Below are 22,281 nucleotides of genomic sequence, written 5' to 3'. Positions count from 1 at the left end.
CAGAAGCTTAGACATTGACCATTGGATTGGCGAGCGCATGGCCTATGCATAATAATAGGAAAGTTACTCCAGGGAGAGCATCCAAGGAACACATGACTTCTAAGCATTCCTACCTATCTCCTTGGAAGCATGTTATCACTGTCTCCCTCCTTCTCACAAATACTTGGGTTGAAAATATCTTTGTTTCCAGTCTCTGGGTCAGAGATTGAGGCTGAATAATTTTTTGAATGTAAACCAAACTTTTCCTTCTAATGGAACAAATATTTTGAGATCTATTATTTTCTTTTTCCACATAGCCTTTATGTAAGATAACCATGCAACTTGAGTTTTATTAAAACGTGAGAGCTCTGATAGAGAAGGGTTTAAGAAATGACAAGACTTTTTGAAGTACCTGGAAGAAAATTATTCTGTAGTTTAGTGGCTATACGGTTTGTAATACTACAAAGTATATATGCCTCATTCTCAAAGATACTGCTACCCTGAAAACATGAGAATACTCAAATAAAAGAGACAACTGTATATGTTATTTATGATTGTGATTTTATTTTAACAAAAAGCTAGGCTATTTAATTTTTGGCAAAGAAGTAGTGTTTTATAGTTCAAGTGTTAGTAATTTGGAACATTTTGATTAAATGATGAATTCATCAGGACTCCTTTGGTTGCAAGTGAAAGAAAGCCAGCTCAAGCCAGCTTATGAAAATAAAAGGAACTTAATTGTTTATATAACTATGGTTTCCAGAGGTGCATCTGGCTTCAGGCATGGTTGCAGCCAGGAACTCAAATGATCTCATCTGGACCCTTTTTCAGCTCTGCTGGTTTCTTTATTCATCATTATGCCGACAGGCTTATGATCACTAAAATGACCACCAGCAGCCTGAGACTATTGTCTTCCTGGTTTAGCAATCCCCAGAGGAAGAGAACTTGTCGGGCCACCCATCCAGCTATCAGCCTCAGAGAAGAAATGGATCAACTCTGTTTGGCCACATATGTGATGAATAATCACTGTGGCCCAGGGAATGGAGTATTCTGGTGGACCAGCCTAGGGCATGTTTACCAGTGCTGTGACAGAGGTGCATCATCCAGTGACTGAAAGCCCCCTTGGGGTCTCAGGGAGTGAGGGAGCCTTCCTCCAAAGGAATGAGAAGAAGGGATATGGGAATGTGTGCCGAGCAGACCAAAATTATAGTAAATTCAACCATTACAAATCGTATGTGAACTAACTTAGAAACTGTAACTTCTGATCTTAAGGTGGCATATAAAGAACTTTCTGCCTTCTCCTATTAAAATATCTATCCAAAACAAAAGAAATAGGAAACAAGAATTCCAACTCTTTTTTTGATAAGAAGTGGGTGGCATCAGTAATTCTCATAAATATGAACACAGAAAGTGTATGATACTGTGACCTAGTAGAGAAGGCGAAACTATAATTACTGTCTTTGAAAATGTGAGATTTTACATAGAAAATAGTCTTTTTTAAAAAGGAGAATTAAAGAAAAGGAAAAATAAAAAAGAGGAAATAACTCTCAAAAATTAGAAATCTGAAGGCTGAAAGAAACTCATTGAGCTGTTGAAAGATAAATTTGAGGGAGAAATCATTAGCGACACAACCCAGCAGGTCCAATAGCAGCTCACTGATGCAAGAGAAAATGGGAGAGAATCATCCAAGAAATAATATAAGATCATTTTCTAGAACAGAAGGAAAAATAAGCCTTCTTCCAGAGAAGAAAAAAAAATTGTCATATGCAAAGTGTTTTGAAAAAAAGAAAACAAGAGACTTCTCAACATCAGTGCTGCTGTGGAAACATCTAAATTTGTGAAGTTTTTTTTTTTTTTTAAGATTTATTTATTTATCTGAGAGAGAGAGAGAACCGTGGAGTAGAGCGAGAGGGAAAGAGAGAATCTCAAGCAGACTACCCCCTGAGATCATGACCTGAGCTGAAGTCATGAGTCAGATGCTTAACTAACTGAGCCACCCAGGCACCCTGTGAAGTATATTTTTTAAGGGGTAATTTCTTTCATAACAAAAGCATGTCTTCCTTTACCTGAGAGTTATTGTCAAATATCTCTAAATAGTTTCCTTAAATGGTTTTTAAAAAATATTTCACTTATAACTTCCCATCATTTAGACTTAAATTTTTGTATAATCTGATGTATACCTGTAAATTTTTCTTTCAGAGATTCGAGGTATGTTCATGGTACTTATTCTTGTTTTTCTTTTTTTGATTCACTAATTCACCCAAGAGTATTAGTGTGAACTTTTCTCCAGATACAACGGAGTTGATATTTCTTGTTTTATATAGTAGTCCAACATCTATCCATAATTTTATAATCAGTGACAATCAATAACTGTGATTGTGTTAGAAACTCACTGATAATACTAGGGTATGTGATAGCAGGACTTGCAAAATATTTGCCATTTTTTCTTTGTGCCAGCATCTAGTGATTTCAAGTGACAAAGTTTGGGCCTTACTCTCTTAAAATGTTTGGCTCTTATTTTTATACATGTATAAAGCTAAATAATTATGATTAATAAAGTATCATGTAGAATATTAGTTTTTGTCTTCTCTCAATGAGGAAGACAAAGTCCTGAATTGGATTTTCTTCTGAAAATTAGAAGGGGCATCAAAAGTTGAAATTTAGCAGATATATTTTTCAAATTTTAATTATTTGAAAAAATAATGTTTTTAGGATTCAGTGACTATTATTATTGACTATATAACTTATAAAATATTTTATTATGGTATCTTTAGATTAAAAGTTACTCCAAATTGCATTTTTATTTTTAAAATATTCTAACTTTTAGTCTGTATATACTATAAAAGAATTGAAATTTTTAGGTGCAGTGCAGTTTCCTCTTTCTTTTTGGATTAGTTTCTAAAGCCTAATGAAATGGAAGGTAATTGTCTTTTCCAGTTTTAAAAAAAAAGTTCTATTTTATTCCTTAATGTACTGTAATGAAACCAAAATAATACAGAAAAATCAAGAAATGAAAGAGTGCCAGGATTTTTCTTGCCAATATAACTTTTTAGAATTGTGCTGAGTTGCTTTTGCTATAAAACCAGACCAACTAGTTTATTATGTATTCTCTAGGTAATGACATTTCATAGAGGATTTTGTAGTTCTTTTGGTTCAGTGAGGTCAGGAACTTTAAATTAGATTTATTAGAACCGGAAGGCATCCTCTTATTTACTTTCTGAGTGAGGGAACTAAAGTCCTGAGAAATCATGATTTATCCAGGTTCACACAGCTAATAATGAAGGTTAGAAGAGAATCATGGCCTCCTGGCAGTCAGTTCAGTGATCTTTGTAAAAGACTTTTTGGATTTATTCTCACCACCATCATGCTATGTGCAATGCCCATAATTTATTGCATTGGGCCCAGTTAGCAAATTATAAGTTTATGTTTAATTTCCAAAAGCTGGGGGAACATTTAGAATTAGGAATATTGACAGTGACAAAAAAAGGAGATGGCAAGAATTTTTGCTTAGGATAGAAGATATCCCTTGATTAGACTCTGGTCCTTCTCCTCTCTAGAAGGAATTCCATTGTTCACTATTCTGTAGGACATAATTCTGCCTTCCCGAAGGTTCTTCCTTGTTTATTTTCCTCCAAGGTCAACTTATGTGGACATTGGGGAATATGTCGTCCTTGGAGGTTATGTAACCTTTCTTTCTTTCTTTCTTTTTGTCCCTGCAGTTTTGGCTGTGTGAGCATTGTTTGAAGGGTGAAAGGCTTATAGGCAAGGGTTATGGGTTTTTTGTCAATGTTATTCCCTCTGAAACTTAATTTGGCCCTCATCTATCGTTTTGTAGTTAATTCCATGTGCTAGTAATAGAGTGACTACATGTCCCAGTCAGGCAGAGGGAGTCATAGTTTATATATATCTCTTATGCATGGCAAGTAATAATTCCCTCTTTCACTCTCAAAACTGTCCCAGTTTGGACAATAAATTATATGGTAACTCTAACCAAAAAGCACACCAAAAAAATCCCAGCCTATTTTATTTCTTTGCTTCCTTACTTCTGTTCTTCCCTCTCTTATCTTTCTGGGTGCTGTCAATATGGCCATCTGAAATAGGTTTCATGGGAAGTAACATACTTAACCTGATCTGCAGTAAGGCTGACTTCCCTCTGTTTACCTGAGAAAACCTAACGGACATTTTTGCTCACAGCTTTTTGCCCTTCTCTCTTACTGTGTGAAATCCAGAAGCAGTCAGCGTTTCTAACCCTTGGGGCCCCCAAATTTCTGGATTCTCTGTTCCCTCTCATTTCTGCTCTCCAGTCTGTTAGTTCTTGCCTGTTTACATTCCTTGCTTGTAAATTCTCAAGAAAAGCAGCAAGTAATACTGTTATTCTAGTATTCTGTTTTCCATCTCCTTTACCCTACAGCTGTACACTTGGCAGACACCATTGTGCCTTTGAAGCTATCTCAGGCATTTAAAAAAAAAAATTGAGGCATAATTTACATACAGTAAACACACAGCTCTTAAGCATTCAGTTCAGTGAGTTTTGACAGCTGTATACATCTGTAAAAACCACTGCCCCGAATAAGGTATAGAACACTTCTATTACCCCAGATGTATGCTGTTTTCCAGTTAATTCACTGCTTTTCTCCCCTGGAGGCAACCACTTTTTTATTTCTATCACAGTTTCCTTTTGGCAAATAATATTTTTATTACGTTTTTGTGACTACATGACATAACTATCTTCCCATCCTTTACTCAGTTTCTTTATTTCCTGCTGCTTGGCTGCTAAGCAGTTGCCATGTATTTTAGATTTTGTGTTTGGTCTATACCCCACTTAAAGATACATTTTTCATGTTAGTGAAAACTACCTGCTGTAATAAATGGACTCCAAAAAATATGATAGACTAAACCTAAGTAAAATGTATTTATTGCTAATAACCAGTGTATTGAAGGCATTCCTGATTGATAGCTGACTTTCTGTAACGTGGGCCTTTGAGTCCTCCAGCAGTTGGGGAAAGAGCAGGAACACACCTCACGTGCGTCTGAAAAGTTCAGGTTGAACCTGAGAACTGACAGTCCGCCACTTGCACTGACATCCTTCTGGGGAAAACTATGCACAAGGCCACACCTGGTATAATGGGCGAGGGAAGGTTTGGAAATGTCGACTCTACATATAGGCTAGGCAGCCACTTCTCAGTGACAGCTCCACACTGTGACACAGGGGGAAGGTAGAGTTTGGACAGTGTTAATTGTCTACAGGTTAACATGGTTAATGGCACAGCTTTTATATTGCTTTTCTTTTTTGTCTTCATGTTACTTCCTTTTCTTTGTGTTATACTCTTTCATGCCTTTTGAAAAAACATTTCAGTATTTAAAACAAAAAAAGAAAAATCACAATGATATTGCTATCTCTGTGGGAATGTTCAAAGTAAAAGCAACTAACTGCTTTTTAGATTATTCTGATGAAATTAAGATTATCTCTGGCCATCACAGAGATAAGTCTTTTTTTAAAGTTTTTTATTTTAATTCCAGTATGGTTAACATACAGTGTTATATTAATATGTTTCATGTATACAATACAGTGATTCAACAATTCTATATACATGACTCAGTGCTCGTCAAGATAAGTGTACCCTTTAATCCCCATCACCTATTTCATCCATTCCCCCACTCATCTCCCCTCCGGAAACCATCAGTCCTCTATAGCTAAAAGTCTGTTTCTTGGATTGTCTCTCTTTTTATTCCTTTGTTTTGCTTCTTTCCAAATCTGAGTGAAATCACATGGTATTTGTTTCTCTGACTGACTGACTTTGCTTAGCATTATATTCTCTAGCTCCATCCATGTTGTTGCAAATGGCAAGATTTCATTCCCTTTGACAGCTGAATAATATTCCTGTGTGTCTGTGTGTGTGTGTGTGAGATATGTCACTTCTTTATCCACTCATCTATTGATGGACATTTGGGTTACTTCCATAACTTGGCTCTTGTAAATAATGCTGCAATAAACATAGGGGTACATGTGTCCTTTCAAATTAGTGTTTTTGTATTTTTGGGGTAAATATCCAGTAGTACAATTACTGGATCGTAGGGTAGTTCCATTTTTAATTTTTTGAGGAACCTCCATACTGTTTTCCACAGTGGCTGCACCAGTTTGTATTCCCACCAACAGTGCACGAGGGTCCCTTTTTCTCCACATCCTTGCCAACACGTGTTACTTCTTGTGTTTTTGAGTTTAGCTATTATGACAGGTGTAAAGTGATACCTAATTGTGGTTCTGATTTGCATTTCCCCAATAATGAGTGATGTTGAGTATCTTTTCATGTGTCTCTTAGCTACATCTGGATATCTTCTTTGGAGAAATGTCCGTTCATGTCTTCTGCCCATTGTTTAATTGGGTTATTTGGGTTTTGAGTGTTGAGTTGTGTAAGTTCTTTATATATTTTGGATGCTAACCCATTATTGGATATGTCATTTGCAAATATCGTCTCCCATTTAGTAGATTGTCTTTTACTTTTGTTGATTGTTTCCTTCACTGTGCAGAAGTTTTTTATTTTGATATAGTCTCAATAATTCATTTTTGCTTATATTTCCCTTGCCACAGGAGACATATCTAGAAAAAAATGTTGCTACAGCCATGTCAGAGGAGATAATTTAAGTCTTAAAAGATAAAGATCCCTGATACCACCATTTATATTCAATATAGGTTAGAATAGAGATCTTACCGGAGATGCTAGCCAGTAGAATAAGATGGGCAGTGGGGGAGGGGGGAGACAATCATAAAAGAAAAGGTGTAGGAATGGAAAGGAAGAAAAACAAATTGGCAAATTGGTGTAATTGTCTATGTAGAAAATTTCCAGAACTCTACAGCTGAATTGCTAGAATTAACTGGAGAGTTTAGCAAGGGTTTTGGATACCAAAGCAGTATAAGTGGGCCAGTTACATTTCTATAGACCAGAAATGACAACAAAAACCAGAGAATATGATTTTAAGAACATTGTATTCTGAAATTATTAACATCCCATGTGGCCATGGGATTTTTTTTTTCAAAACTAAGAAATTGACATTGGTACAATAATGTTACCTCGCTATGCCTTTATTCAGATTTTCTCAGTTTTTCTACTGATACCCTTTTTCTGTTTCAGGATCAAGTCTGGGTAGCTATATCTCTTTACCCCAATTTGCAGCTATTCCTTGCTCTTTTCTTTTCAGAGCCCTGACACTTTTGAAGAGTAGTAGTGAAGTCTTTGGTAGAATGGACCTCATGATTTTATCATATCATACAACGTAACATTATTGGTAATGTTAACCTGGACCACTTGGTTAAGGTGGTGTCTGCCAGGTTTCTCCACAGTGAAGTTACTATAGTAAATGTAATTTTAAAACTACACAATTTACAATATAGAATGAAATATAGAACACAATATAAATGACATTTGGATAAATCTAACAATGTCTATGACCTTTACTGAGAAAGTTATAAACTTCTGTTGAACATTAACTATGATCCAATTAAATGGAGAGAAATGCTGTATTAATATATTGGGAGACTAAATGTTGCAAAGATGTTAATTCTCTTAATGCACTTAGAATCAAATTCCTAACAGATCTGGGGGGTTTTAATATTACTACTACTACTACTACTACTACTACTACTGATTATTATTGTTATTATTGTTGTTATTTTGGTGAAGACTAACATTATAATTTTGGATTTATATGAAGAGGAGTGGTCCTGCACACATATGAAAAGATACTCACCATCACTCATTATCAGGGAAATGATGCAAATCAACACTACAATGAGATATTACCTCAGACCTGTCAGGATGGCTAAAATCAACAACACAAGAAACAACAAGTGCTGGTGGGGATGTGAAGAAAAAGGAACCCTTGTGCACTGTTGGTGGGAATACAAACTGGTGCGGCCACTGTGGAAAATAGTATGGAGGTTCCTCAAAAAGTTAAAAATAGAACTACCCTACAATCCAGTAATTGCACTACTGGGTATTTACCCAAAAAATACAAAAACACTAATTCACAAGGATATATGCACCCATACATTTATTGCAGCATTATTTATGATAGCCAGATTATGGAAGCATACATCAATAGATAAATGGATAAAGAAGATGCACTTTATATATATATATATATAAAACGCATCCATATATATGTGTATATATATATATATAATATTCCATTATTATATATATTATATAACAATATTCCATTGTATATATTATATATATACACATGTATATAAAATATTTCACTATATACATATACCTTAGCTCCAGGTATATATATGTATATAGTGGAATATTACTCAGCCATAAGAAGTGTGAAATCTTGCCATTTGCAACAACATGGTTGGAGCTAGAGAGTATAATTCTAAGTGAAATAAGAGACAAATACCACGTGATTTCACTCATATATAGAATTTAAGGAAAAAAACAAATGAACAAAGGAAAAAAAAGAGAGAGAGACAAAGCAAGAAACAGACTCTTAGCTATAGAGAACAAACTGATGATTACCAGAGGGTGATGGATGATGATAGGTGATAGGTGGTGGGGATTAAGGAGACCGCTTGTTGTGATGAGCACTGGGTGATAAATGCAATTGTTGAATCACTATATTGTACAACTGAAATTAATATAATGCTATGCTAACTATACTGGAATTAAAATAAAAACTTAATAAAAATAAATGAAAAAAAAGAAAATGTCATGTGACTATGTTCACAGATGTGAAAAAAGACATTAGACGAATTCTATAGAACATATATTAAAAAGTCAGTCAATAAAATATTGGTATAATTTTTTTTAAATGATGGTCCAAAAATTGCAAAGACACTCCTGAAGAACAGTGTTTTTCCTGCCTTATGTAGTGATTTAATATAGAACTAATTTAAACCAGTGTAAGGATATACATGTTGGTCAGTGGAAAGAATAGAGAATTCAGAAACAGATCTATTTATATACAGAACTTAGATTTATGACAAAACTGGTATTGTAGACCACTGGAGAGAGAGATGGATAGATTTTTCAGTGTATGGTGCTGAGGTAAGAGATTGCTCAGATTTTCGAAAGAGAATAATACTAGATTCCTGTCTCACATCATACACAAAATGGGAAATGGCTAAACTATAACTTATAAATTAATTATAAGTAAACTTAATTATAAAATTAGAAGCAGAACTCAGGAAAGAAGTTGAAGAAAAAAACAAAGCTACCAAAGAAATGAAAACATAATTGAAAGGAGTGTAAGAGAAAAGAGATTGTATAGAAAAATAGTGAGGTCATGGAGATTAGAAATGAAGAAGTAAGGGTTACCTGAGTGGCTCAGTTGATTAAGTGTCCAACTCTTGATCTCAGTTCAGGTCTTGATCTCAGGGTCGTAAGTTCAAGCCCCATGTTGGGCTCCACACTGGGTGTGGAGCCTACTTTAAAAAAAAAAAGAAGAGTAGAAATGAGAGAAGTGAGCCAAGTCGAATACACATTTAAAAAGAGTGATGTAACACCTTTAGTTTTAAAATATTAGTGTTTACAATATGCCAGAAGTGCATCATTCATTAACTTGTCTCATCCTGCTGACTTAGGTGCCAGAAATCATAAAGTGATCTATAAATTACTATAATGATCTATCTACTGACAACTCAATTGCTCAATCACTTGTAGAAAGCAAAGAATTGGAAACCACCTGACTTGCAGAGGGATTTATTATCACTTCGTCAGTTTGGGGAGGTTTATCAAAAAGGGTTAATTAAGATTTATCAAAAGACTATTAAAACTTATTACTCTTTTGCTTACAGGTACCTTGTTTAACCCAAAATACTTAGGAAGGGTTATTTAGAAACATTACAAATTTTAATACATATTTTCCAATATACAGTGAGTTTTTAGAGTAATTTTTGTCTTAACATGTGTCTGAAATGTATTTTTTATCAAAACCTTGCAGCTATAAATGTAAATCACTAGTTTAAGGAAAATGGTTGTCATTTAATCTAATTGACAAAGCTAGTCTTCAGTTTCAAGTTTATCTTTCAAATCAGACTTCCTCTGTGGGTAAAAGTCCAACTTGATTTTTCAGCTCAAATAAATATGTTAATATATGTCTCCATGACAACCATCACACAGCTCAATTCTAATTCTAATATAGATAAATAGATAAGGCACAGAGCCTTACTATGCGTTGCCTGGATACAGTAAGATACTGCTGCCTTCAATATTTCTTTGCTTTGTGTTCACTAAAGTCTTCCAAAGTTGAGATGATTCTTTTACAATAATAAGGGTATGGAAGATGTAAAGTCCTTAAGTAAAAATGCCCTCATTACTACTTCATTCTACTATGTATCTGAACTTAAAATATACTAATGTAGGCCCACATAGTTCATTCCTTAATAAAATATATATGTTATTTGTATGTATACATGATGGGGGATGAACAAATCCTTATTGTACTGCTTTGATTAAAGGGAGGATTTACAGGTTTGACATCCTGGAGAGTTTTTATATTCCAGGGAAATGCACTAGTTGGGATTAATGAGTGGTATGCATTTCTTTTGTAAAGTGGGAAAAGTGATTGTGAAGGAGGGGAGGAGGAAATGAGAAAGAGGCTGGCTTGATACTTTAGCTACAGGTATATTTGCCGAAAGACCAGTAGTAGAAAAGATGGACCTTGATGATCTGGAATTTGATTGCCTTAAAACTCTTTGTGCCAACATATGTCTTGTAAAGTCTTCACGTACCTCAATTTATAGACCACTGATATAGAAGACAGGCAGAGCAGATCCATGATATGTATAATTGCAGACATGACAACCAACCTAATGCAATAAAATTAATGTTTAGAGATTAAACTTTTCTAAAATATAAAACAACTAGAATCTGAAGATCCTAAGATCTGAAGGGCGTACTGTGTGACTGGGTTTTTATAGTAAAGTTGCTGGACTTGAGAAGTCAAGAAAGATTTTGGGAGGGAGCCAGGTGAATAGGTTGAGTTATTTATAAGGAGGAAAATTATGTTAGCTTCAGATTTCATTCAGTGCAAGATTTCATACAATGGAGTGTACTTAAAAGATTTTCAAGAAAAGAATACGTAAGAAAGAACTGATCTACTTCTCAAGTCTTTGGGTTTTCCAAGAACTAGGAAATAATCACAACTTTTCAGCAATCTCATTGATAAGAAGGATCTAAGACAAGATGTTTGAGAAAATCAACACATAAATATACTTGTTTTACTGCCAGTTTGACTTCTTAAACGTAAGGATGAACCAGTAAGTTTACATGATACCAATCTCCAAAGATGAGTTCATGATGAAGTAGAACCTTGGGCATCGACTTTGCTGATAACTGTGCTATGAGTGCTATTTATCAAAAATCTTGCCCAGAAACATTTACTTTACTTTTTTCTAGGCAAAACAAATCAAATCTGTAAAAGACCTTGTATGTTTAAGTTAGAAAAAGTCTGAATATGTTTGGGTTGGTGAGAAAATAAAAAATACACCACCCCTGTCAATTTGGAACAAAATTACATAGTTCGTGAGCTGTGGTAAAGAAATGAGTATCCTACATTCCTTTTTGAAAAGCCATCTGAAGAAGTATGTTATATATATTTTTTCAGTTGTAAAAAGATCAGTGTCTAAACCAGGTTTTCTACTGCCTATATACTCTGGTATTTCTATTCTTGACTTCTATGGCTGACAGCAACAGATAAGAAAAATGGAAGACTGCAATAAGTTTATCTACAAGAGAGCCAACAGTGCTCTTTGCTTCTCATACTTCAGCCAGAGTGTTGAATATCCAGGCCATAAATTGGGTTCTTTGGTTTGATTGTCTGGAGGCTGCCAATTCATATTTACAGAGCAGATAGACCTGCCAAATAAATGATGAAGGGTTATTAATTTTGCTTCTCCCAGAAAAAAAAAAAAAAAGATGGTATAGAAACTTCTTGAGAAGAAAGTGCCTATGTAGGAAATAAAAATCCAGAAAAACTTACGGATATCTAGAAGAAAAAAAAACAAAACACCAAAATGGAGTCATTTTTAGCCCAAGATGAACAATTAGAAGAAAGAGCTCACAGGTGTTTTGTTTCTACATGTGTTATGATGAATGATGAAGAAGAATTTGATTTGAATAAGTTACCTTTACCCAAAAGTGTGGTCTTGCTGTGACACCATGGATAAGATTTCTTCAGAAAATGTAGAAAGAACTAACTAAAGAATTATTAATGAGCCTAGGGCTCTGTCTCTTACCAATGACTAAGTAGAATTTAGAGCTTATTTCAGTGAGAAAATGTCCATCCTTCAGGCAGGTAGGAAGAGACCAGAAGCAGAGGAAGAGTACAGGCTGGCCAGTGGTATTAATAATAAAGGGAAGAGGAGGAAGAGAGGCAGATGAGGGGGAAACTGGAAGAAAAAGTGGTAAAAACAAAAAGGCCTCCTAATACTGATGAGGCAAAGAAAATCAAAGAAATCACAGAAACAAAGTAATGAAAACACTTTAAGTGAATAAGAAAATAATGTTTACTAATGAAGGGAAGTTGGCTCACCAGTGACCACCAATGTAGAAATGTATTGTGAAAGATACCAAGGAAGAGGGTTATGCCAGTAGCAACCTTAATAAAGCAGAAGAAAGGCTTTAGGAAGAGGACAAATGTGACTAAGAAGAGTATATGAAGAAAGTTAAGGAAAAGCATATGGAGAAAAGACTTAAAAAAAGAGAAGCCAAGAAGATAGCAGAGTGGGAGAACCCTGAGCTTATTACCCTGTTCCACATTCGCAACTAGGTATCATCTACATCCAAGGCAATAAACCAGAGAGTGATCTGAAGACTGGCAGAACAAACTCCACAACTAAATATAGAGAAGAAGCTGAATCTGAAAGGTTAGGAAGGTTAGAAAGATGGAGGGAGGCTGCCTGCAAGAGGGAGGGAGCTGCGTGCTTGGATACGGCAGAGAAATGGGCTCTTACAACAGGGAGCTCACAAAGGGAAGACTAATCCCCATTGCGTTTGGCTTTAAAAACCAGAGAGGCTGAATTGGAGTTTGTAAAACCAGTGGGACTTGGAGCCTGGAACTTTAAAATCAGTGGACTTAGTGGGTGATCCAAGAGGGTGAGTGATAGCTGGGTCTCCACCCTTAATGAGACAGCAGCCTGCACAAAACCAGGGGCAAACAGGAGACAGATCCTTTTATACTGATTTCAGAGCATGTTGGGGGACTTCTCTAAAAACAAGGGAGCTGGCAGGTGCCATTTTCCTCCCCGATCCCCCAGCATAAACAGAGCCACCTGCAGGAGGCAGCACTGCACAGATACTAGCTCCCTAACCTGCTAGCGGTGGGCCATGCCCATGAGTTCTCCTGAGGACTCACCCACTCTAAGCCTGCTAGCCTTGGCCCTGGACTCAGGGCAAATTTTATTAAAGCCCTGCACACAGCCTGCGCAGCTGCTGAGTGCACAGCTGCTGGTACACGCTGTACCCAACTGCTGCACTGTGTCCAGCCTTGTGCCCCCAGCTGCCCTGGTGCATAGACCCCACATTGTCTAATGGTCTAAAACCTTTGGGATGCAGCAAAAGCAGTTCTGAAAGGAAGTTTATGCCAATATAGTCCTACTTCAAGAAGCAAGAAAAATCTCAAATAACCTAACTTTAGACATTTGGAGCTAGAAGTAGAACAACAAACAAAGCCTAAAACCAGCAGAAAAAAGGAAATTATAATAAAGATTAGAGAGAAATAAATGATATAGAAACTAAAAAAATACAATAGAATGGATCAATGAAACCAGGAGCTGGTTCTTTGAAAATAATCAATAAAATTGATAAACCTCTAACCAGTCTTATCAAGAACAAGAGAGAAAGGACTGAAATAAAAACACCGATGAGAGAGGAGAAATAACAACCAATACCACAGAAATACAGTTATAAGAGAATATTATGAAAAACTATATGCCAACAAATTGGACAACCTAGAAGAAATGGATAAATTCCTAGAAACATATAAACTACCAAAACTGAACCAGGAAGAAATAGAAAATTTGAACAGACTGCTAACCACCAAAGAAATTGAATCAGTAATCAAAAAACTCCCCAAAAAACAAAAGTCCAGGACGAGATACCTTCACAGGTGAATTCTACTAAACATTTAAAGAAGAGCTAATACCTATTCTTCTCAAACTATTCCAAAAAAAAAATAGAAAAGAAAGGAAAACTTCCAAATTCATTCCATTGGCCAGCATTATCCTAATACCAAAACTGGATAAAGACTAAAAAAGAGAACTATGGGCCAATATCCCTGATGAACATAGATGCAAAAATCCTCAAAAAATACTAACAAACTGAATCCAACAATACATTAAAAAAATCATTCACCATGATCAAATGGGATTTATTCTTGGGTTGTAAGGGTGGTTTAATATTCGCAAATCAATCAGTGTGATATATCACATCAATAAGAGGATAAAAACCGTATGATCATTTTAATAGATGCAGACAAAGGATTTTACAAAGTACAACTTCCACTCATGGTAAAAATCCTCAACAAAGTAGGTTTAGGGGGAACATATTTCAACATAATAAAGGTTATATATGAAAAACCCATTTAACATCATCCTCAATGGGGAAAAACTGAGAGCTTTTCCCCTAAGATCAGGAAGAAGACAAAGATGGCTACTTTCACCACTTTTATTCAACATAGTAGTGGAAGTCCTAGCCACAGCAATCAGACAGCAGAAAGAAATAAAAAGCATCCATATTGGTAAGGAATAAGTAAAACATTCACAATTTGCAGATGACATGATAGTATATATAGAAAACCCAAAAGACTTCACAAAAAAAGTGCTAGAACTGATACACAAATTCAGTAAAACTGCAGGATGCAAAATCAAAGTACAGAAATTCTATACACCAATAATGAAGCAGCAGAAAGAGAAATTAATAAAACAATCACATTTTCAGTTTCATCCAAAATAATAAGATAGCTAGGAATAAACCTAACCAAAGAGGTGAAAGAACTGTACTCTGGAACAACTCATAAAACATTGATGAAAGAAATTGAAGATGACACAAAGAAATGGAAAGACATTCCATGCTTATGGAGTGAAAGAACAAATATTGTTAAAATGTCTGTACTACCCAAAGCAATCTACATATTTAATGTAATCCCTACTAAAATACCAACAACATTTGTCAGAACTAGAACAAACAGTCCTAAAATTTGTATGGAACCACAAAAGACCCCAAATAGCCAAAGCAGTCTTGAAAAAGAAAAGCAAAGCTGGAGGCATCATAATTCCAGACCTTAAGTTATATTACTAAGATGTAATAAAACAGTATGATACTAGCCAAAAATAGACACCTAGATCAATAGAACAGAATAGAAAACCCACAAATAAACCTACAACTATATGGTCAATTAGTCTTCAACAAAACAGGAAAGAATGTCCAGTGGGAAAAGGACAGTCTCTTTAATAAATGGTGTTGGGAAAACTGGACAGCTACATGCAAAAAAAAAAAAAAAAAAAAAAAAACCACTTTCTTATACCATACACAAAAATAAATTCAAAATGGATTGAAGATGTAAATGTGAGACCTGAAACCATAAAAATCCTAGAAGAGAACACAGGCAGTAAATTCTTTGACATCAGCCATAGCAATCTTTTTCTAGCTATGTCTCCTGAGGCAAGGGAAACAAAAAGCAAAATAAACTATTGGGACTACATCAAAATAAAAAGCTTCTACACATTGAAGGGAACAGTCACCAAAAGTAAAAGGCAACCTACAGAATGGGAGAAGATATTTGCAAATGACATATTCAATGAAGGGTTAGTATCTAAAACATAATAAAGAACTGATACAGCTCAACACCCAAAAACCAAATAATCCAATTTAAAAATGGGCAGAAGGCATGAACAGACAGGTACATGAAAGGATGTTCATCATTACTTACCATCATGGAAATGCAAATCAAAACTACAGTGAGATATCACCTCAAACCTGTCAGAATGGTTAAAATCAACAACACAAAAAACAACAGGTGTTGGCAAAGATGTGAAGAAAAAGGAACCCTTGTGCATTGTTGATGGGAATGCAAACTGGTGTAGCCACTGTGGAGAACAGTATGGAGATTCATCAAAAAGTTAAAAATAGAACTACCCTACAATCCAGTAATCACACTAGTAGGTATTTACCCAAAGAATACAAAACACTAATTCTAAGGGGTACATGTACCTGTATATTTATAGCAGCATTGGTTACAGGAACCAAATTACAGAAGCAACCCAAGTGTCCACTGATAGATAAATGGATAAAGAAGACGTGGAGTATATGTATAATGGAATATTATTCAGCCGTCAAAGGAAATGAAATCTTGCCATTTGTAGCAACATGGGTGGAGGTAGAGAGTATAATGCTAAGCAAAATAACTCAGAGAAAGATAAACACCATATGATTTTACTCATGTGAAATTTAAGAAACAAAAAACAAAGGGAAAAAAGGGGGGGGTGCCTGGGTGGTACAGTTGGTTAAGCGTCTGACTCTTGGTTTCACTCAGATCATGATCTCAGGGTCATAAGATTGAGCCCGACATCAGGCTCCGTGCTCAACGTGGAGTCTGCTTGAGATTCTCCCTCTCCCTCTGCCCTTCCCACTCATGCTCTCTCTCTCTCAAATAAATAAATAAATAAATCTTAGAGAGAGACCAAGAAACAGACTCTTAGTTATAGAGAACAAACTGATGGTTACTGGTGGGGAGGAGGATGGGGGATGGGTTAAGTAGGTGATGAGGATTAAGGAGGACCTTATCATGATAATGACTGGGTGATGTGTGGAATTGTTGAATCACTACGTTGTATACCCGAAACTAATATAACACTATATTAACTAACTGGATTCAAAATTAAAAAAATAAAAGGAAAGCCAAGAGGGATACCTTTTAGAGTTGGTGTGATGATGAGGAATTTGATGTATTCATTCTTAGATCCTGATAAATACAGATGTCTGAAGAATCAGACAGTGAAGGTATGGAAATGAAATTAGTGATGCCAGGAAGAAGCAGAGAATGGGGGAAAGGGGGAATAGTGAAGTGGAAGAAGTGAAACAAACAAGTTGCAATAGAAAGAAGGCCAAGTGGGAAACTTAAGTGCCTATGGATACAGGCCTGTCTTTAGCAGAGACCAAAGAGCTGTGTTAGATCTGCTCAAACTCAAAGCTAAGTACTTTGAAATGCTTTGTCATGATTATATGGGCCAGAAGTCAAAAAAAGAGTTGGCTTTGGAAGAGTTAACAAAGAGTCCGTGCTTCAAGGATCTAGATTCTAGACAACTCTAGACAGAGGTCATCATATATCTAACCCCCTTCTTGACCCATCATAGAATTTACTTCAAGTGAGAGCGGATTAAAGAAATTTTCTGACCCTATTCCCAGCATGTATGCTCTTGGACTATATCCACTTCTTTATTTTACTGCCAAGTTGTAGAGTTCTTGTCCCATTTTTAGAAATTCTTGTCTTACTATACAGAATGTACTATGTACTATTAGACAAAATTGCTCAGAATTTGATGTATTTAATATTTCCAAAGAGAGAGTATATGATGGAGCAGCCCTAATAAGTAATGAGTATTTTTGAATTGAGATTATCAATAATAATCCTATTTCCCATTTTTAATAAAATTATTCAATGTTTAAGAATACATTAAATAGGGTGCGGGGGTGGCTCAGTCGGTTGAGCATCTGCCTTCGGCTTGGATCGTGATTTCAGAGTCCTGGATTTGAGCCCCCATCAGGCTCCCTGCTCAGTGGGGAGTCTGCTTCTCCCTCTCCCTCTGCCTTTCCTCCCTGTTTGTGTTCTCTCTCTCTCAAATGAATAAATAAAATCTTAAAAAAAAAAAAAAAAGAATACATTAAACAAAAGACCTGTAGAATCTCTGCATTGGAAACAGTAAAACATTACTGAAAAAATTAAAGAATACGTGCATAAATGAAGAGACATGACTTGTTCATGGATTGGAAGACTCAATTAAAGGACAGTTATCCTCAAATTGATCTATAGATTGAACATAATCCCTACCATATTCACACAGGTTTTTTTTTTCCCCCCCACACAGGCTTTTTAAATAAAATTGACAAGGTGATTCTACAAGTTATGTGGAAATATAAAAGTTGAGAATTTCCAAAACAATCATAAAATCATGGCTGGAGGCCTTGACCTCATAACATGACCATACACTACAATAACCAAAACAGTGTGGTGCTGCTGTAAGGATCAACAAAAAGATAAATGCAACTGAACAGAGAAGCCAGAATAGACCCACAGTTATTTTGTCATTTGATTTCAAACAAAGATTCAAAGCAACCCAAGGAGAAAGGAAAGTTTTTCAATACATACTGCTGGAACAACTGGATATCCATATGGGAAAAAAAATATATATATCAATATCAATTCCTATATTCCACCAAGCACAGAAGTTAATTTGAGATGGATTATATTACTAAATGTAAAAGCTGCAACCATAAGGTTTTGGGGGGAAAAAATCAGACTATGTTCATGACTTTGGGGGTCAGGTAATACTACTCAGCAATAAATTGAAACAGAATACTGATACCTACAACAACATGGATGAATCTCATACTAGCTGAAAGAAGTCTTACACAAAAGAATACATACGTACAATATTACATTTTTATGAAGTTCTAGTACAAGCAACTTTTAGGAGGGAAAAGAGTAGAGTAGTTTTGTCTAGGGAATGGGCAGGAATTGACTGGGAAGGATTATGAAGGAACTTTCTTTGAGGTGATGGTAATGGTTTGGGTTACAAAGGTAAATGCATTTGTAAAAACTCATGGAATAGTACACTTAAGATTCGTGCATTTTATTTTATGTAAATTTTACTTCAAAAGAAAGAAAAAAAGAGCTTTAAAAACATCGCAAGGAGATACTATTTTATATCCACCAGATAGGCAAAAGTGTTGGCAAGGGGAGTATCCTGACCTCTCTCACCCTTGGTAGTGGTAGTGTAAATTGGATCAACCATATAAAGCAATTTGTCATTATCTAATTACTCGTGCATATGCCAACCAAACGATTCCATGTTGAGGCATAGAAACTCTTGTGGATGTACACAGAGAAACATATGACAGTATTTCAGAAAACTGAAAAGAACGGAGAGATCCATCAACAGGAGAAGGCATAAATTGTGCTATATTCAAACATACCATCATGGATGAATCTCATGAACATATAAGAATACTCCCAATATGATTCCAACCAATATAATTTCATCCAAAATCTTGAAAAATTGCATACTATGTTGATTAGGGATACATTTCTTATAAAGGAAAGCAAAGAAAACAAATTCAGTGTAGGGGAAGAAGGCATGGCAAGGAGGATTGGAATTGGAATGAAAAAGCACATAAAGGCAACTTCAAAGTTACTAGTAAGGTTTTATTACCTAAAATGGCTAGTGGGAAGAGTGTTTATTATTTTTCTTTATAACTTACACATGTTAAAATATTCTTTGATATATTGAATATTTGATAATTTCATGAGAAAAAAAGATACATTTTAAAATTAAGTAATTTTTCATTAGCAATGATATGCAAAATTTCAGAAGTTAACCATTTATTAAAATGTGTATCAAATGCCTGTGCACAGCCTGATAGGAATGTGACATTAGTTAAACCCTTATTTGGAGGCTACCACTTTGGTAGCTGTATCTTAAAAATGAATTTAAAAACCACTGAGATCTGAAATGATGACAGTCTTATATAGGTCCAGCTTTGACCTCACTCCCCTAATGCTACTCCAGGGGACTTCTGAAGGCATACTTTTATGAATTGGAATGTCGGTTGAATTGATCATTGACCAATCATAAAGGTACCTTACAATCAGGTCATGGAGAATGTGTCCCATAATTTATTTTCTTGAAACTTAGCCATGATAAAAATTCTCAGGATGCTGTGGCTAACACGTAGATCTTACTGTTCTTTTGTTGAATCTTAAACATTTTTGAGGTATTTATAGATTTTTCATTTCAACATTTCCTGCAAAATCCGTGAATATTTTTCATTACATAAACTTGTCAGAAAATAAAGGTTGAACTCTGTAGCTCTAATATGGTCCTGAATTTGTAGCTTGAAATTAAAAGGGCTTACCCCAACCCTTTACTCTTTATAAGTATTTAAACATTCCTTTGGATGCCAAATAATAAATTCATAGTGCTACATATCCAGCAGGATGACAGTCTGGTTGCCTATATGAAGTACTTAAATATACCCAATTGCAATTCCAAAGCCTTATTGCTTCATTTATCACAGGAAGTGCCAGAGTTCTGAAATATTTTGTAAGAAAAGCTACTCTACTTGCATGAATTCTCATAGGAATGACCAAGAATATTACGCCAATTGAATCCTAAGTATTGAAGTTAGGGTTCTAAATGACGTTTAATAGTATGATTTATTTTCTGTCTTAAACTTTATAAGGCACAAAACAAGATCCTAGCCTTTCATATTGCTTTTTATTTTTAAAGCATCTGAGTGATGATAAAAATCTAAGCTTAAGAACCGTCAGATGATTTATGATATTTCATTTATTTTTCAAAGGATTGGGGTGTCACCAGTAAGCCTATTAGAATTGTAGGTTTAAAGTTCCTCAGTTTTAAAAAAGACCAGCTGCATAAACAAGTGTGTTAGCTTTGTATTTTAATTCTATGTGATTTTTTTTTAATACTTCAAAGTACCAAAGGAGGCAGATCTTTTTAGGTCATAAATACTTGTTTATGTCATTATGATCTCAAACTTTCAAGTACATTTCAAGATCTACTTTTTAAAATATTAATATGTTTTTATTGAGTTCTTTACAACCTCAAGACACTTCTCCCTTTGTCTGCCAAAATCTGCCTTTCTTCATGGGCTGACACCAACTAAAGTGGAAGGAATGTAGATAAACTGGAGGAAGATTACTTTAAGAAACTGGAATTCTGTAGTCATGGATAGGCAATTCAATAACTGTCTTTGAGAATGTGCTCTGAGCACCTTGAAGCTATTTTTTTATTAAACTTTTAAGTTTGGGATGATTTTAAATTCCCGTGTAGTTATAAGAAATAATAGGCACCCAGTGTAATCTTTACACATTTTCCCCAAAATGTTAACATCTAGAATACCATCCAGATGATACATTGATACAGTTCAGGTCTTACTCAGATTTCCCTAGTTTTATTTGAACTCATTTGCATATGTATATATTTAGTTTCTATGAACTTGTTATCACTTGAGTAGCTTCCTTTATCTACCATAGTCAAGAAGAGAACAGTTCCCCATCACAAGGATTCTTTATGTTGCCCCTTTATAACCACGCTCACCTACCCCATCTTCCCATCCCTAACCCCTGGCAACCACTAATTTGTTCTCTATTTCTATAATTTTTTTTCATTTCAATAATGTTATATAAATGGAATCTTAGAGTATATAGTCTTTTGGGAGTAATTTTTTTATTTAGCATAACTCCCTTAATATTCATCTAATTGCGTGCATCAGTAGTTTGTTTTTTATTGTTGAGTGGTATTTCATCAAAATCTACTTTGATTTTTAGCTTTCACATATATCCACATAAAATGATAGGTAATTAAAATATCAGTTGACAAGTTTTTTTAAATGTTACAATTAACCTATTATTTAAAGTTATAGGTAAGTTTTTAGTGTCCTTTTAGTCATTTAGATTGGATTTGTCTCTGTCTTGTAATACCAAGACCAGATGAATTGCTACCTGTATACTGAAGATATATTTCCAGTAGGAAAAAAAGATAATTCTGTGTCCTACAAATAAGTCATTTTATAAAAACTGGCAAGATTGGAGAAAATATATGTATACATATACACGTATAGGAAATCCTGTCATTTGTGGCAACAAATGGATGGATAGATCTGGAGAGCATTATGCTAAGTGAAATAAGCCAGAGAGAGAAAGACAAACGTGGAATCTGAAGAAAAAAAAGTTGAACTGATAGACAAAGTTGAAAGTAGAAAAGTGGCTGCCAGGGGTTGGGGTGTCTGGAAAATAGGGAGAGGTTGGTAAAAGGGTACAAACTTTCAGTTGTAAAATAGATGAGGTCTGAGGATCTAATGTATGACATGGTGACTATGGTGTATCATTCTGAAATTTGCTGAGCGAGTAGAACTTAAATGTTCTCCCCAAAAAAGGGGGGTGGGACTTACATGTATGAGGTGATGATGTGTTAATTGACTTGATGGGGGGATCCTTTCACAATGTACACATGTATCAATCATTACTTTGTATACTTTAAATATCTTGCAATTTTGTCAATTA

General features: G+C 35.1%; 1 protein-coding gene and 1 pseudogene across 9 annotated transcripts in view; both read left to right on the top strand.

Annotated features, from left to right (window-relative positions):
• The window catches only part of ZNF438 (zinc finger protein 438), a 177,448-nt gene that overhangs the window by 92,903 nt on the left and 62,264 nt on the right, over nt 1–22,281 (top strand). The gene's annotated exons all lie outside the window — the stretch shown is intronic.
• Nucleotides 11,323–19,439, top strand: LOC144382182 (putative ATP-dependent RNA helicase DDX10 pseudogene; annotated as a pseudogene).

Source organism: Halichoerus grypus, chromosome 6 (genome assembly GCF_964656455.1).
Source record: "Halichoerus grypus chromosome 6, mHalGry1.hap1.1, whole genome shotgun sequence".
Taxonomy (NCBI): Eukaryota; Metazoa; Chordata; class Mammalia; order Carnivora; family Phocidae; genus Halichoerus; species Halichoerus grypus.
The sequence above is the reverse complement of the archived record's forward strand: the minus strand, read 5'-3'. Positions and strand labels throughout refer to the sequence as shown.